The following is a 10,500-nucleotide window of genomic DNA, read 5'->3' on the forward strand; positions in this document are numbered from 1 at the left end:
ACTCTATGGCGAATTGGGTTAACACTAATGCCCACTTGACTAAACGGTCGGATGATGAGTCCGTTTGGAGGACCGCTCCAATAGGTTGGTCGGTTAAGACACGGATCAGTCGACCTTGGAAATAAGGGGCCAGTTTCTTGGCCGCTATGCACATGGCGTAGACCGCTTTTTCCATCCGGGAGTAACGAAGCTCCAGGCTGTGTAGCGCTTGACTGACATAGTAAACCGGTCGCTGGACGGCCTCCTGATCTGTCCGGCACAATACGTCACTCACGGCCCGATCGGATATGGCCAGATAAACCTCCAGGTCCTCCTTGGGCTCTGGTTTGGATAGGACGATCGGGGACATCAGGTATTCCTTCAATTCATCAAAAGCCGATCGGCACTCTTCATCCCAAACGAATCCGTTGACCTTTCTCAATATTTTGAAAAATGGCAAAACTCGTTCAGCCAACTTGGATAGGAATCGGCTTAGGGCGGCTAACCTACCCGTAAGTTGCTGGACTTCCCAAACAGTCGAGGGCGGCTGCATATCGAGTATCGCCTTAACTTTGGTAGGGTTAGGCTCAATTCCCCACTTGGTCATCATAAAACCCAAAAATTTACCAGTCTGAACGGCAAAAGTACACTTGTTGGGGTTCAGACGCAACTGGTACGTTCTCATAATCTGGAAATACTGACGAAGGTCTCGAGCGTGGTCCACACCCAACAATTTCTTGAACAGAAAATTAATCATCCGTTGGGAGGTGGCTCCCGCATTCCGGAGGCCGAACGACATGACTCGATAGCAGAATAGACCGTCCGGAGTCACGAAGGATGTATTACTTTCATCTTCGTGAGCCATCATGACTTGATGATACCCTTTAAAGGCGTCCATGAAACTCATCAGATCCGCCCTGGCCGTTTCATCCACCATTTGGTGGATGCTAGGTAAGGGGTATGGGTCCAACGGGCAATCCTTGTTAAGGTATGTAAAGTCAATAAACATACGCCATGTTGGCGGCTTCGGGACCAAGACTATAATTTCCAGCCACTCGGGATAAGTGACGGGTCGGATGTGACCGATCGCAGCCATTTTTTTGACTTCCTCTCGAACGAACTCTCTTCGGTCTGCTGACAAATGTCTTATTTTTTGCTTGATCGGCTTAGCCATAGGATCAATGGCTAAATGGTGACAAATGACGGTTCGATCAATGCCCGGCATGTCCTCCGGTCCCCTTGCAAATATGTCTGCAAATTCTCTTAGGAACGCTATGATTTCGAGTCGCAAGGAAGGGGTCAGTGATAGTCCGATTTTGATCACTCGGGCGGGTTGGTCTTCCGAAAGCGGAACCTCGATCTCTTCTGAAGGCTCGGGCTGCTCTTTTCGGTCGTCGCCGGCTTCTTTTGCAATGGTGTTCACCCGGGAACTTCGTGCGTCGCGTCTGTTGACTGCTCGTGAGTAACACTTTCTGGTCGATTACACATCACTGCGGAGCACTCCAACCCCGCCGACGTAGGGAACTTCATGCATAAATGCGGCATGGAAATAATCCCACCGTCCCAAAATTGCATTGTGAACGCAATGCAGATCGACAACCACAAATTCCATATGCGTCTTGACTGACTTAGGGGGTGTTCCGAATTCAACCGGTAGAGTAATTTTTCCTTCCGGATGGATAGTGTGTCTGGTGAATCCCGATAAAGGAGTTGCAATCGGGGTTAACTCAATAGGGGTCCAACTTCAGCTTTTGAAAAACATCAAGGTATAGGATATTCACGCTGCTGCCGTTATCGACCATGACCCTGCATATCGACCCCCATAATATCAATCGTTACTACTAGGGCCTCCATCTCAGTGTTCGCAACATCCGGTTGGTCCTCTAGTGCAAAAGTGATCGGTTCCATTTTCTGCTGCTTCCCATTCTCTCGGGAGTCGACGATACCGACCAGAAAGTGTTCTTGCGGTCGAGACGCGTCTTCCAAGCTGCCGAATATCACGTGAATGGTTTGTTTAGCTGAGGGGCGAGCTTCAGGTTCGGGGTCAGTATCTTTGCGGTTGTGATCCGATCGTCTGGTTCCCCTCCGCCATCCCGATCGCTTGCTTTCTTTCCTTTCACCAACACACTTATCCAGCTTCCCGGCCTGCAGTAAGTCCTCCAATAACTGCTTCAGGGTGGTTCACTCCTCTGTGTCATGACCCCTGCAACGGTGAAAAGCACAATGCTTCGTCTTGTCTTTACCATCATGCATAGGGTCGGGTAGCTTAATGAGGTTGCACGATTGTGCGTAATGCAGAGCCTCTGCAGCCGATCGATTTAAGGTAGTGAAATCACCCGAACGGCCTAGACCTCTACTATGGTGATCGGATGACCGGTTTTCTGAATGTCCTGCTGGCTTTTGAGACGACCCCACCTCCTGAGACCTTTTTACGGCATTTGCCTCCCCGGCGTTTGCGTAATCAGTTACTCGTCGGAGAGCTTCCTCGTAGGTCGAGGGGGGGGGGGGGGGTGAAGAATGAAATCTTGATAGAGGTTCCCGGCTCTCAGAGACATATGCAGCATGTGGATGGCGGTCAAATCGTCCATTGGTTCAACTTCTCCGATTGCAGTCTTCCACTTAATGAGGAATTCGGATAAGGTTTCTCCTTCTAACTGCTTTGCCTTCTCCAAATACATGTAATGCTTGCGAATAGTCTTTGATGTCACGAATTTTCGGATAAATTTTTTTTGCTAAGCTAGCAAAACAGGTGATCGAGCCTGGCTCCAACGTTCGAAACCAATCAGTCGCCCGACCTGACTAGGTAGAGTAGAAGGTTCGGCACGTTACGGCATCGGTGACTCCCATCATTAGCATATTCCAATAATAAGAGTTTATATGGACCTCCGGGTCCGTTCGACCATCGTAATCTTTACTGCCCGGGAAACGCAGGTCGTGCGGGTAAGGTTGGGTCATGATGTCACCTGTGAAAGGTGTCCGTAACAGCGGAGTGTTAGCTTCTGCTGAACCGGAGCCGTGTTCTCGGCGCCATCGCGTAAACTCTTGCCGAACTTCGTTCAATAATCCCCGAGTGTCCAGCTAATCGGAGTTCTGGGTTTGGTCTCGGGCTCGCCGTCATCGGGGTGCTCGGGTCCTACTAGCTTCTGAAGAATCTCCCTGACTTGCCGTCCTCATAGGAGAACCGACTGACCGTCGATCAGCGTCTTGAGGTCCCAAGCGTTGGTGCATTAGTGGTCGGAGCCTCTCAAAAACGCTCGCTCGTGGGGTTTGATGCTCTGGATCACCAACTACCTGCGTTCGCTGCTCGCGGTCCTGTCGTTCGTTCTCCTACCGAGGATCCTCCCGAGCGCCTGCTCCCTGTGACCCAAACCGAGAGCGAGCTGGGCGATGTACCTGCGGTGCAGGTAGTTGTTCCGACTCGGTCTGTAGTGCTGTTGGGTGTTGAGGAGCCGGGGCTGGAGCCATGTACGCAGGGAATGCGGCGTATGGGCCAGGTGGGTAATAGACAGGGGTTCCGGGCCAATATCCATAGGGAGCAGCAGGAGTGGCCTGTGAGAGCCCAGGGTACGAGTACGGTTGATTGGGGTATGGAAATGGTTGACCTTGTACGTTCTGCGCTGGGTGAATGTAATTGACTAGTCTGGGTGTGCCCTGCCGCCCCGGTGTAAGATTGAGATCAACCGCTGGAGTATGCTGGGTCTGATGATCAGACGAGCAGACCTCCTCGTCTTCTTGAGTATACATAAAAGGAAACATAACGAAGATCTGATACGCGTCACTTGTCTCTTTTCGTATCGATGCCCACAGACGGCGCCAAAATGATAGTGTTAATACACGTAGACCTATTACAATCTAAATGACTACTCTCAGGTACCGATCAGCTGTGACCGGGCTTCTCTTAGGGTAGCCTCTTTGCCTTTTCCCCAAAAGTCCCTTTCAACACTGCCAACTCGGCTATTTATAGGCCACCGACGGAGAAAACTAGGTAGGACTACCAGCATGCTGCCCACGCGGCCTACACGTGTCAAGAGCTCGCCTACCTCCGCTGTTAACGCCCAAGGCCGACACGTAGCCTTTTTGCAATCAACTGCACCTGCAAAGCTAAGGTAACACGATCCGGCACTAGGGTCGTCCGGGAAATCAATCGTCTGGAGACATCAGTCGGGCGCAGTCGACCGGGAGTCGGAGCTTGAGGCAACGAACGACTAAAGAAGAACGGGCTTAGTGCAGCCGTACCGATCTAGTGGGTCGGTTGGGATATATCCTACCACCAGCTCTTTTCCAAGCTCCTCAATCTCAGGTATGTACCAAAGAGTCTCATACCATCCAAAACTAAAATAAAAACCAATGCCAATGCCAATAAATGGGTTTAAAACCGACAAAAGCGGTAACATACTTATTTCACAGCCGATGGAAAAATAGATTCACTGTTTTCTGGAAAATTCCTAGAAGAAATCAACATAATCAGGAAATACATAAAAAAAAATTGATTTTTTTTTTTTTTTTTGCTGAAAAAAGTGACTAAAACAGCAAGTTAGATGAAACAAAATAACATGTCAGCATTTTGATTTTATTTTATTTTTTCATGTAAGCAAATTAGATGGGTTACTTGTTAGAAACTTACTAAAAATGCTAGATGAAAAATAATTAAGAGTATAATAGTCTAGATGTACCATATTTTAATTCATGGTGCTAGATGAACAATCAATATTAGTAATGGACCTATTTAACCCTTTTGCCCAAAATCAAATACTGAGTGCAGCGAAAATGACTAAATTATCTATACTATATATAAAAACAAAATACTGAAATTTTAACTTCTCGCCCAATTCCTAAAAAATCTCTCTTCCTAATAAAATATATTGATTTCTACTTTCCTATTCGTACAATAATTCTAGGTTAAAATTCTATTCTAATATTATAAAATAGTGTAATACAATCTATACTATATATAAAAAATTAAAAACAAAATCCTAAAATTTTAACTTCCCTCCCAATTCCTAAAAAATCTCTCTTCCTAATAAAATATATTGATTTCTACTTTCCCATTCGTACAATAATTCTGCGTTAAAATTCTATTATAATATTATAAAATAGTGTAATACAATTCCTCTTGTAATCTATACTATGTATAAAAATAAAATCCTGAAATTTTAACTTCCCGCCCAATTCCTAAAAAATCTTTCTTCCTAATAAAATATATTGATTTCTACAATAATTCTGGGTTAAAATTCTATTCTAATATTTTAAAATTGTGTAATACTATTCCTATTCTAATCTATATCTATACTATATATTAGTGTTGCAAAAATCGCGCCGTTGGCCGCGGCGAGGAAGGCCGGAATCGGCCTCCTCCACGGTCGCCTCACCGGCTGAACCGGCGTTTAAATTTTATTTATTTATTTAAGTTGTAAAGTGTCAAAAGTTCGGCAAGGCATAACTTTTGACTCACTTGTCCGTTTTGTACAAATGTTTTTTTGAAATCGCGTATTTTTTCGAGATCTATCCACCGCAAACTGCCATAGGCAGTTTGGCCCACCATTTTTTTAAAAAAAAAATACTTTATTATATAGTTTCTAATAAAAAACTACGATAACCTTATGTTTTATTAATGAATTTTTAAAATTTTTAATTAAAAAATTGTCTCGTGCATTATTTAATAATCTTTCTTTATAATTGGTCAAATTATTTAATTATGGTAAATTAGGGAATAATTAATGATGGTAATATAAATCCTATAAGAATATAGAATTGAAGAATATTTAATTATTGTTATATTATTATTGTGACCCACGGAATACAATACAAGAATATTTATTTATGGCTATATTATTATTGTGTCTCACGATCATTATATACTAACAGTACTTGAAAAGAAACTAATAATAATAATAATAATAATAATAATAATAATAATAATAATATAAGTGGTAATAATAATATCTAAAAGTAATTAAGTGTTAATAATAATAGTAAGGATATTAACGTAAGAATTATAACATAGAATAAATCGTAATAATTAATAACTATAGTCTAGGATTAAATTTGGAATTGTCAGGAAAGATAAGCGACCTCTGGTGAAATTAACACTTAAATAATTATATATCGATTTAAATATTCAAAAAAATATATCGATTTAAATATTCTTAATATATTACAACAATTCCATTCCGTGCATCGCACGGATAAAAATACTAGTTTTTGTTAATAAAAATATCTCTTTGTGTAATGTAAGTAACTACGTGTCAATTTATAAGATTTACTAAGGGTGTGTTTGGTTCAAATATTGGAATCGTATTGATAATGAGAATCAAATACTTGTAATAGTGTTGAGTTTAAATAGGATGAGTCACTTTGTTTGGTAATAAATAAGAATTAGAATTAAAATAATTAATTAATTAAAATAAAAATAAATAAATATATAAAAATAGGTTTTGTAATTACTAAAGAATTTAAATTTAATAGTAGGATAACAAAAGTAAGCAAACAAACATAGTAATGGATATTAAAACCATAGTCGAGTGCCAAAGTCCCCAAACCAAACACACCCTAATTAAGTACTCCATAATAATCATTCAATCACGGAATTAGAAATCATCAGCTAAACCATCAAATTGTAGTTGTAGACTTGTAACCATGTAACAAGCCCTACCCTATTCTTATACCATGAAACAAGGTCCATATTGCATTATAGATCTTAATTAGTCCAAAAATTATGTGTTTAAAGTTAATATATTATGTATATATAGTTAATAGATTATGTGTTTCTAAATAAATCGAAGGCACATAATTTGTTAACTATATGCACATAATTAACATATTATGTGCTTGTAATTAACAAATTATGTGCCTTCAATTTATTTACAAACACATAATCTGTAAATCTGTTAACTGTAAGTACATAATGTGTAACTGTGGACACATAATATGAATATTATTTTGGACCCTAACTTACAATATAAAGTAAACCTTGGTCCATGATATAATATGTGTATCATGTGTTCACACAGATGAAATTTATACACTTGCACTTTCAACTTTGAAGCTGTAAGTTTTTCCTCCTTCTAAGTTGTAAGTGGCCTTACCCTTTCATGTGTTCAGATTGACGCAATTAGATGCATGGATGTAATGTCCAAAAACACCGCTGATTAAAGCCAAAATGCCATTCCAACAATTACAACCCTTCACAACACGTGTATCAAACAATATAAATATAATATAATGGCGCTGCCAGCCCCAATAATAGATTTTGGTCATCGAAAGTATTTTGCATGTTTGGTAGTAGGGTGTAATTGAAATGATTACCTATATTGATGTTTGGTTATGTATGACCCTATAATGGGAATACATGTTTTAAAAATACAAAAACAAAAAATCAAAGCAATTGATCATAATATAAGGACATCCAAAGCACCAATATCAACAAAAAAAATCAAAACAAAAAAATGAGGGAAGTGTAAGGAGGCGACAAATCGGAAGATGACAAATGAGGAGGGATAGGATGGAATGATACTCCGTACCCGTTTTTAATTAGGAAATAAAGTTTTTAATAGAAGGGATAATCAAATTCCATAGTTGTGTTTTAAATAGTTGCCAACCAAACAATAACTATGATTTTGATTCTCATTCCTGTGTGTAAACCCATGAACCAAATACACCCTTAATCTTTTTTAGTCTAAAGAATCAATGCTCCCACCATCGCAGTTCAATCTTCTGACTACTTATTTGGAATGGTAACAAAAGTGTCATCACATTATATATTATATAGTAGTTGACATGACCTCTATTGTGTTAATTCCAGATTGTATTAATACCCTTGGAGGCTATTAGCTAGCGAAATCAGTCTCTTATGTAGTCACTACAATAATGATCAAATTTACAAACAGAAAATTACATAAATATTTAATTTATCAAATAATGATTTTCATCAGTAAAACACTGAAAGCGGTATGTATTTAAACTATAGCTATTAGCTAGTTAATCTATTACTAAATTTGTTTATATTTTGATTTTTTTTTGGGTAGTTAGTTGAACCTTAATCTGCCCAATCAACTTCCAACATCGAGTGCTAATCTTTACCACCATTGGGTCCAAAATCCAACAATATATTTTGAAAAATTGAACAACACCACCACCAACAACAATAATAATAGATATAATGAGAATAATTAGTAAATAATGAATTCATAAAGCTAGGCACCTTGTGCTCATATGACACACCTGTGGCTCTCCTGAAAAGGTCAGCGGATCAAACTTCCGTCTGTATAGAACAAATACTTTACCTTGTAATAGAGTTGATAGTACTAAAAAAAAAAGTGTCTACCTACAGGTTGAAAATTATATTATTGCATTTGCACTATAACACGAATGCATTTTATTTTATCTTCATATATATATATATATATATATATATATATATATATATATATATATATAGAAAAACGCTCACATGTGGTCATGTCATTAGGTGTGGTCGTGTGGTCGTATCTGAGTCGTAGAATCAGTTTAATCTAAAGGTTGTGGTAATTCTGAGGATTTTCGCGCGTTTTAGTAAGTGGGGGTGTTATGGTAATTACAGTGACCATTTATAGCGGGCGCGTTCCAGAATACACCAACAGTGTTGACAACATACACCAATGGTGTAATAAAACACACCACAGTGAAACACACCAATGGTGTATTCCCGTGTTATGGTAATTACAGTGGCCATTTATAGCGGTCGAGTTCCAGAATACACCAACAGTGTTGACAACATGCACCAATAGTGTAATAAAACACACAACAATGTGATTTTCCTTATTCCGGTGTTTTATGACAAGTTTACCCTTACAGTTCGCTGGGTAGGAAAATGTGCGCGAAAATACTGAAAAAATCTTGATTAATATGATTCATTAGATCTATCTAATCTAATGGTCTTTAATTGACCATATGACCACACCTAACAACATGGCCACATGTGATCACTCCTCTATATATATATATATATATATATATATATATATATATATATATATATATATATATATATATATTTTGTTGAAATATTTATGATTCTTTACAAGTTAGTATCTGTTTTATACTTTTTCAAATATTTTCAACCCAAAGAATCTAATTTCCCACGACCCACCACCGAGCTGTTTGAACCTATGACCATCTAATTAAATGGGTAACTGGAATGCTATTACATTACATGATAGTAGACTCTCATCTTCATATATAGTTGATAAGGGTTGGTAATGTTACAAAGGGCAATGAGAAAGACGAAAATAAGTAGAGCGATGTCAACCTCATCTAGCTAGCTAGAAATTAAAGTACTTGTGCCTTTTTCTTCTTTTCATATTTGAAATGATATTATCAGCCAACTTTCATCACAATAGTTCATAGCGACTGATTTTTATTTTTATTTTTATTTTTATTATTTTAGTGTGGCGTGAGTCCATGTATATATAATCAAAACATAATTAACACAAATTATCTTTAAAGCCATAAAATTTTCATATTTTAAAACTAGAGGACAAACACATATATAATAACCACTTGATTATGTATGTAGAGGTGATATGACCATAGATTACATTAAAAAGGGATTAGTGCATCCACAATACGAAATTTTGGAAGGTTTTTACAGGTTTCTAAACATATGTAGAGAGAGTGTAAATGGTTTTACCGCAAAGTCTTGATTTTTATCAGACTTGTGAGACCTACCAAGGAAAAAAAATAAAGTCACACCCTAGTAGCGTGAAGCGCAACCAAAGTGCCCCGCCTGGCACATTAATTTGAAGCATTTTTCTTTTTAGATTTGTTTTGCTTTTTTTTTTTTTTTTTCTCCCTATTTTCTCTTTCTTAGTCACATGCACTTGCAAAAATTCATCAAAATCTATGCCGATCGAGGATGCTCTTAAACACCAAAGTCAGTCTAGTCGACTGGGGCGGCGATGGAGACCGAATCAAGACTGGTAAGGCCTGTATCAAGACTGGTAAGGGGAGCAATATAGTGAAGTTATGCATGAGAGAATTACATGCTTTTCGAGAAGTGGAGTTCAGCCACGTGACACGAGACCGAAATCGGGTGGCGGACAAGCTTGCGACGGCAGCTTTGGACCATGGGCTGGGGACACGCATCCTCGACAGTCAGCCTGAGTGGATTGACGACTTAATCTGGGAAGATAGAGTGGGTGCCCGAGCAACTGGTGGGAGCACCACGTAGAGTTAAATTGTGTTCCAATCTGCGTCACCTAACGGGTGTACACCCTCACTCTGTAAACAAAAAAAGAAGGAACGAAATTGACTTATAGGGATTGATCTTATCGACTTGATGTCTCTGTAAGAATAATATAATGAATAAGCATGTGGCACCCTATAGTTTAATAATTAGGTGGGGGATTTTAGTTTTCTTCTACTGTAGGGTCCTTCTAAAATATGACTTTGTGCAAGTATTGTTGAATTGCGTTATTAGTAGTTATAAACAAAGCTGTATGGTATGAACTCAACTTTTATATATGATTATGTTTTCATAAGCAA

The sequence above is a fragment of the Ipomoea nil genome, unplaced genomic scaffold (assembly GCF_001879475.1).
Source record: "Ipomoea nil cultivar Tokyo-kokei standard unplaced genomic scaffold, Asagao_1.1 scaffold0298, whole genome shotgun sequence".
NCBI lineage: Eukaryota > Viridiplantae > Streptophyta > Magnoliopsida > Solanales > Convolvulaceae > Ipomoea > Ipomoea nil.